Genomic DNA, 8,605 nt, shown 5'->3' on the forward strand with positions numbered 1-8,605 from the left:
GAATGAATCCTTACGAATAAATGTAACCAGTAGGTATAAAATTTGTACACTGAAACATGGAAGAAACCACTACAAAAACTTGCTGAAAGAAATAAACCTAAATAGAAAGACACTGTATGCTTATGGGTTGGAAGGCTTAATGTTAAGACGGCAATACTATCTAATACAGTATAGCGAATCAGTACAATCCCTCTCAAACCCCAATGGCAATTTTTATAGAAATGGAAAAATTCATCCTAAAATTTGTACAGAACTTCAAGGGACCCAGGATAGCTACAATAATCTTGGAAGAGGAAAGTTGGAAGACTTCCCGATTTGAAAACATAAAAAGGTCAGGAATTAAACAGTACGCTGCTGGCAAAAGGATAAATATATAGTCAAATGGAGTAAGATTGACAGCCCAGAAATGAATCCTCCCCTCTATGGTCAACAAAGGTTTCAAGACCATTCAACAGAGAAAGATCTCTCCAACAACTGGTGCTTGGAAAATTGGGTATTCACGTGTATGAACATGATATTGAGTCTTTAAATCATACACAAAATTTAACATAAAATGGATCAAAGTGTAAATTTAAGAACTAAAATTACAAAATTCTTAGAAGGGGGTGCCTGGTTGGCCCAGTTGGTGGAGCATGCAACTCTTAATCTCAGGGTCCTGTGTTTAAGTCCCATGTTGGGCTTATGGCTTACTTTAAAAAATAAAATCTTAGAAGAAAATATAGAGGCAAGTTGAAAACAACTTGTACAACATGTGCACTTGAAAAGAATTCAAGTGGCAAATTTTGCATTATATTTTTCTTGGATTTGGCGATGGTTTCTTAAATATGACACCAAAACTACAGGCAACAAAAGGAAAAATAAATACATCTGACTTCATTAAAATTAAAAACTTTTGTGCTTCAAAGGACACTAACAGAATGAAAAAACAATCCATAGAATGGGAGAAAATACTTGCCCATCATCTGTTTGCAATATCTGCTAAGACATTAATAATCAGAATATTTACAGTGTTCTTAAAACTCAACAACAAAAAATAAAACAATCCAATTTAGAAAATGGCAAAGTACTGCAATAGATACTTTCCCAAAGAAGATATACAAATGGCAAATAAGAACATGAAAGGAACTCATCATTAGCCACCAGTGAAATGTAAATCAAAACCACAGAGAGATATCACTTCACACCCATTAGAATGGCTATTACCAAAAAACACATTAAGTATTGACCAGGATATGTAGAAGTTGGAACCCTTGTGTATTACTGGTAGATACATAAAATGGCCAAGCTTCTCTGAAAAAGTTTGGTGGTTCCTCAGAAAGTTAAATACAGAATTACCATAAGATCCGGCACCTTTAAGATAATAAATAATATTAATAAGTTAATAATACTATTAATAAAATTAACAAGTGAATATTATTCAGTCTTTAAAAAATTCTGATACGTACAACAGGGATGAACCTTGATAACACTATGCTGAGCAAGATAGTCACAGGGGGCACCTGGGTGGCTCAGTGGGTTAAGGCCTCTGCCTTCGGCTTGGGTCATGATCCCAGCCAGGGTCCTGGGATCGAGCCCCGAGTCAGGCTCTCTGCTCAGCAGGGAGCCTGCTTCCTCCTCTCTCCGCCTGCCTCTCTGCCTACTTGTGATCTCTCTCTGTGTCAAATGAAAATAAAATCTTAAAAAAAAAAAAAAGTCACAGAAGTACAATTACTGTATGACTCCACTTAGATGAGGTTTCTAGAGCAGGCAAATTCATAGAGATAAGTTAGAATAGAGGTTACCAGGGGCTGGAGGTAGAGTGGAAGGGGAGATATTGTTTAATGGGTAGAGTTTCTGGGACAATGAAACTTTATGAAAGTGGACAGTGGTGATGATTGTACAACATTATAAATGTAGCTAATGCCATTAAATTGTACACTTGAAAAGGGTTAAAATGGTAATTTTTGTATTATATATTATCACAATTTTTAAATGAAAAAAAGCTAGTATAAAATAAGTTTATATCTCCATATAGATAGAAAATTCCATATATCTGGGGTGCCTGGGTGGCTCAGTGGGTTAAAGCTTCTGCCTTCGGCTCAGGTCATGATCCCAGGGTCCTGGGATCGAGCCCCGCATCGGGCTCTCTGCCTAGCAGGGAGCCTGCTTCCCTCCCTCTCTCTCTGCCTGCCTCTGCCTACTTTGATCTCTGTCTGTCAAATAAATAAATAAATTCTTTAAAAAAAATAAAAAAAAAGAAAATTCCATATATCTAATTTCATGTGTGTGTGTATAATAATAATTTTCTTCCTGCCCAATGAACTTTCTTCAGTATTTTTCTTTTTTTTTTTTTAAGATTTTATTTATTTATTTGACAGACGGAGATCACAAGTAGGCAGAGAAGCAGGCAGAGAGAGAGGAGGAAGCAGGCTCCCCACTGAGCAGAGAGCCCGATGTGGGGCTCGATCCCAGGACCCTGGGATCACGACCTGAGCCAAAGGCAGAGGCTTTAACCCACTGAGCCACCCAGGTGCCCAGTATTTCTTTTAGTGAATTCCTGTGGCAATAAATTCTATCTTTGTTAATCTGAAAATGCTATTATTTTACTTTCATTCCTGCATTATACATTTTTTCCTGAGTAAAAACTTCTAAGTTGCTGTCTAATGTGGTCACTGTGAGCCACTTGTGGCTGTTGAGCATTTGGAGTGTGGTGAATCCAAAGGGGGAGTGACAGGAAGTTAATATGCACGTTGGATTCTTAAGACTTAGTATGAAAGAGAGTATAAAATATTTTGTTAATTTTTATATTGGTTATATGTTAGCTCATGATATTTTGAATATATTGCATTAGATAAAACAAGATTTTTTTAAATTGTAAATTGGCAGGGGGTTTTTGGTGCGTGTGTGTGTGTGTGTGTGTGTAACAACTCGGTCATTCCATTGTCTTCCAGCTTCATTTCTGATGTGGCTAGCTGCCACGTGTCTTGAAGAGAAGTGAATATTTTCTCTGGCTCACATTTTGCTTTGTGTTTGTTTCCAGCAGTTTGATAATGATATGCTTAGGTGTGGTTTTGCTGGTATTCATCCTGCTTGGGACTCACAGGGACTCTCGAAACTGGGCGGCTGTCTGGCATCAGCTTTGGAGAGCTCTGCTTCTGTGGCATTTGCTTTCTTGCTTTTTGAGACTCCAATTACACAGTGTTAGACCTTCAACTCTGTCTCATCTATTTCTTGTCCTTTTTTTTTTCCTGTTTTAGCAATTGTTTTTTTCTGTGTGTACTGGTTAAGATGTTTTATATTGAATTATCTTCCAATTCATTAATCCTCTCATCTGTGTCTAACCTGTTGTTCATCTACTAAATTCCTAATTTCAGCTATTTTATCTTTTAGTTTTAGCTAGTAATTCATACAGATTTCAATTCCCAGGTGAAATTCTCCATTATTTCATCTGCTTTTACACCTTTCTCTTTATTAAGCATGTGAATTGCAATTACTCTACAGTCTGCCTACTAATTCCAGTATGTGGCTTACCCACAGATTTCTTTTTAGAGTCGTTTGTCTTTTTATTTTCAGTCAGAAGGCTCTGTGCCTTGACAAACCAAGGAATTTTTTTTTAAGATTTTATTTATTTATTTGACAGACAGAGATCACAAGTAGGCAGAGAGGCAGGCAGAGAGAGAGAGAGGGGGAAGCAGGCTCCCTGCTGAGCAGAGAGCCCGATTCGGGGCTTGATCCCAGGACCCTAGGATCATGACCTGAGCTGAAGACAGAGGCTTTAACCCACTGAGCCACCCAGGCACCTCACACCAAGGAATTTTTTTTTTTTTTTAAAGATTTTATTTATTTATTTGACAGACAGAGATCACAAGTAGGCAGAGAGGCAGGCAGAGAGAGAAGGGAGGAAGCAGGCTCCCTGCCGAGCAGAGAGCCCGATGCGGGGCTCGATCCCAGGACCCTGGGATCATGACCTGAGCCGAAGGCAGCGGCTTTAACCCACTGAGCCACCCAGGAGCCCACACCAAGGAATTTTTAACTGAAAGCTGAACCTGTACACAAGGAATGGTAGTGGCTACAGATGTCTTCCTGTGCTGGGTAAATAGAACAGGTGCCAGTCACTTAGCCCGATGCTATGTTGAGCTGTATTAAGGCCATGCTACAGTTCGTCAAACTCTGTCTACTGATGGCTCGCTTCCCACTGTCAGGATGCCATCGAGAGCTTCCCAGTGGGGTATCAGGGTGCCGTTCTCTACTTAGTCCTGACCTATAATCCTTGTCTTCTCAGCCTGGTGGAATTGCCAAAACTTCTCCTCTGCTTCCTGGGGTCTTTGTTCTGAAGCTTTGTCTTGTAGCTTCCTGCCTGCAGAGTGTGAGAATCAGTGTCTTAAGAGGAAAACTCAGGTTCAGTGATTTACTCACCCCATCTTGCTGGAATCGTAGCCCCAAGTCAGTTTGGTCTCTTCACCCAGAAAACTCCCTGATAGTATCCTCTTATCAGACAAAGCCTTACTTCTTAACCCAGTGTCCTCAGAACTGGAAAACAGGGAAAACTGGACCCCTGGATCTTTGTGTTTAGTAGCACTCCAATTTCTTTCTTTCTTTTTTTTTTTTTTAGTAATTTATTTGACAGACAGAGGTCACAAGTAGGCAGAGAGGCAGGCAGAGAGAGAGAGAGGAGGAAGCAGGCTCTCGGCTGAGCCAAGATCCCAATGCGAGGCTCGATCCCAGGACCCTGAGATGATGACCTGAGCCGAAGGCAGAGGCTTTAACCCACTGAGCCACCCAGGTGCCCCAGCACTCCAATTTCTTAAACATGTGTTTTTCTTATATTTTGTTTATGTGCATATATATACACATATGTTTTAGTTAAGACAATAATCAGGCATGCATCATGATGACTCCACATTTTCCTGTATCAGATAGTGCCCAGTGTATGTTCTGTCATACCTGCCATGTATCCAATTTTCTATCTCAAATTCAGACATCAAATCACTTCAAATGTCAGGTGCTATTTTTCCTCACAGGCTTCCATTGTCCTGTTCTAATTTGGGATGGTTCTTTTTTTTTCTTCTCACCCCTACTAGGAATTCATCCCACCTCCTCCAGTGAACTTGTAATTCTTTTTTCCTCGCCTATTTTCCATCTGTCTTTTTCTACTTTCTGGATAATCTTAACTCTATCTTGCAACCCCATTATTGGCTTTCTTTTAAAATTTGATTGTATTTTTTTTAAAGATTTTATATATTTATTGGACAGAGAGAGAGATCACAAGTAGGCAGAGGAACAGGCAGAGAGAGGAAGAAGCAGGCTCCCCGCTGAGCACAGAGCCCGATGCGGGCCTCGATTCCAGGACCCTGAGATCATGACCTGGGCCAAAGGCAGAGGCTTAACTCACTGAGCCACCCAGGCACCCCTTGGTTGTATTTTTAATCTCCAATGTATTCTACATCACTGTCAAGATTGGGTGACCTTTGAGGTCACATGTCAGTTGTAGATGGAAGAGAGACACTTAACAGTCTCATGTGTATGTGAGAAATAGACTGATGGCATACCTTATTTCAGTGTGCTTTGTTTTATTGAGCTTCACATATGTTGCACTGTTTACAAATTAATGGTCTGCAGCAACCCTGTGCCAAATAAGTCTATTGGCACCAATTTTTCGACATTTGCTCAGTTTGTGTCTCTCACATTTTGGTAATTCAATATTTCAAACTTTTTCATTATTGGATTTGTTACGGTGATTTGTAATCAATGATTACAACTCACTGAAAGCTCAGATGGTTAACTTTTTTTTTTTTTTTTTAGCAATAAAGGGTTTAGTTAAGGTGTGTGCATTTTGTTGTGTATGAAACACTAGTGCACACCTAACAGACGACGGGGTCATGCAAACAAAACTCTTATATGTGCTGGGAAACCAGAAATTTATGTGACTCACATTATTAGGGTATTCTGCAATGGTCTGGAACCAAAACCCCCAGTATGCCTGTACTTTAGGGTTTGTTTTTCCTATATTACAATCTGTTTACCTGAAAAAAATACAGTTTGAATGTCCAAAATTGTTATCTGGCTATGCAATTCTACATTGTATGTATGTAGAATGTATCTACATACAATGTATATTGTATGTATGTAGAATATCTACAATGTATGAAATCTCAGAATTTCTTTCAGAATTTCCCATGCTCCACTATCTAAATAGAATTGAATGTTGTTACTGCTAAGACACGTAGTGAGATACATTTCCCTGCCTTTTTTTTAAATTTTTTAAAAAAATTTTTAATTTTTTTTTTAAGATTTTATTTATTTGCCAGAGAGAGAGAAAGAGAGAGAGAGTACACACAAGCAGGCAGAGGCAGTGAGAGAAGCAGGCTCCCTGCCGAGCAAGGAGCCCGATGTGGGACTCGATCCTAGGACCCTGGGATCATGACCTGAGCCAAAGGCAGCGGCTTAACCAACTGAGCCACCCAGGCGTCCCTCCCTGCCTTTTTTTTTAATGTGACTTCCTTTTTTTTCTTTATGTTTTAGACTGTTTTGTTTATATCTGGTTTTCCACAATTAGTCACCATCTTTGGTGGACTCTTTCAACCTGGGTACTCAAGTTCTTATTTCTGATAAATTGTATTATTTCTTTTGAAAGTCTTTTTTTTTTTTTTAAGATTTTTATTTATTTGTCAGAGAGAGAGAGCGAGAGAGAGCACAAGCAGGGGGAGTATCAGGCAGAGGGTGAAGCAGGCTCCCCGCTGAGCAAGGAGCCCCATGCCAAGCTTGATCCCAGGACCCTGGGATCATGACCTGAGCTGAAGGCAGACGTTCAACCGACTGAGCCACCCAGGTGCCCCCAGAAGTTATTTCTCTCCACTGTTTTCCCTAGAACTCTTAAAAGTTATAGAACCTCCTGATTTGAACTTCTAAGTCTCATTTCTCTCTGATTTTGTCTTTTTCTGTTCTACTTTCTGGGTAATTTCCTGAACTTTATCTTGCAACTCTTCTGCTGAATTTCTGACAATTTTGGCTATATTTTTAGTTTTTGGGACTCCTTTCTTAAATATCTTTCAGGCTATCAGCAGCTTTTTGAAACTTTTTGATTACTTCCATTAATGCTTTTCTGTGCCTGCCTCTGCCCCCCTCCCCCCCCACATTTCTTGTATCTGACCTTGAGCCATTTCTTAAATGACTGGTGATCCTTGACTGTTTCTCATGTTTACAAATGACATGTAAAAGCTGATTAGGAGCTCCACATGGGTAGAGCTTATTGACCTACAGACTTGAATTTTGGGTGAGCATCAGGAACTCCTTAGTTCTTTGGGCTCCCCAAACAATAGTATGTTCATATCCATTCTCACATTGTAAGTTTCTGCAGAGAATTCCCTGTGCCTTGCTTGGGGGCAAAAGCTTGCTGCGGTGCTTCCACCTAGGACAAGGAGTGGCCTGAGCGCCCAGTGTCCAGCCGTTCTTTCTGCAGACTTAATAGAGCCAGGAATCAGGCTTTCTAGATAATGAGTCATTATTATGTAGTTTTACCAGTAATGAATTGTGAGATAATTAACTTACCTAATTTTTTGTTGAAAGTTGTCCTGTGTTTTTAGTACATATTCATGGCTTGGTCAACAATATTTATTGCATTATGGAAGTAATAAAACTTCACTTTTACAATAAATATCCAACATATGCTGCCTTTCCCTGCAAATCAGTTCTAAGAGACTTCCAGGGGCATGAGTGCTCTGAGTAGCCCTCTCCAGCCTAAATCCTCTCCAAGGTTACTGCCCACACCTCCCTGTGACCACTCATTTTCCTGCTTGACTGAGCTGCTCTTACTTCCAAGAGTAAACAAGACCCTTTCTGGCCTTTCCATCCTACATTCTTGCTTGTGATGGTTAATTTCATGTGTCAACCTGACTGGGCTATAGAGTGTGAGACATTTGGCCAAACATGATTCTGGATGAGATTAACATTTACATCAGTAAACTGAGCAAAGCGATTGCCCTCTCCAATGTCAATGGAACCCATCCAATCAGTTGAAGTCCTGAATAGAACAGAAGGGCCTGAAGAGAAGGAAAGGATGGAATTCCTGCTGCCTGAGGAACTCTGAGCTGGATCATTGTTTTTTTCCTCCTTGGGACTCAAACTGAAACATCAGCTTTTCCTGGGTCTCCAGCCTCCTGGCTTTTGCATTAGAATGACACCACTTGCCCTCTTGATTCTCAGGCCTTTGGACTTAACGGGTCTCCAGCTTGCTGCCTGCAGATTTCAGGACTCGCCATCCTTCATCATTGTTTGATCCAATTCCTTATTACAAATCAATCTTGGGGCGCCTGGGTGACTCAGTCATTGGGTGTTTGCCTTCATAGTCCCAGGGTCCTGGGATTGAGCCCTGTGTCAGGGTCCCTGCTCGGCAGGAAGCCTGCTTCTCCCTCCCACTCCCCCTGCTTGTGTTTCCTCTCTTGCTGTGTCTGTCTTTGTCAAATAAATAGATAAAATCTTAAAAAAAAAATCAGTCTCAGTCTCTCTTTCTCACATACATGTAGAAATTGGTTCTCTTTCTCTGGAGGATGTGAGTACATACCTCAAGGGGGTGAAAATGGATTCTTAGGGGGAGAAACAAATATTACAATAATTTATGGCCCTCCAA

This window comes from Martes martes, assembly GCF_963455335.1.
Source record: "Martes martes genome assembly, chromosome: 2".
In the NCBI taxonomy this organism is placed as follows: Eukaryota; Metazoa; Chordata; class Mammalia; order Carnivora; family Mustelidae; genus Martes; species Martes martes.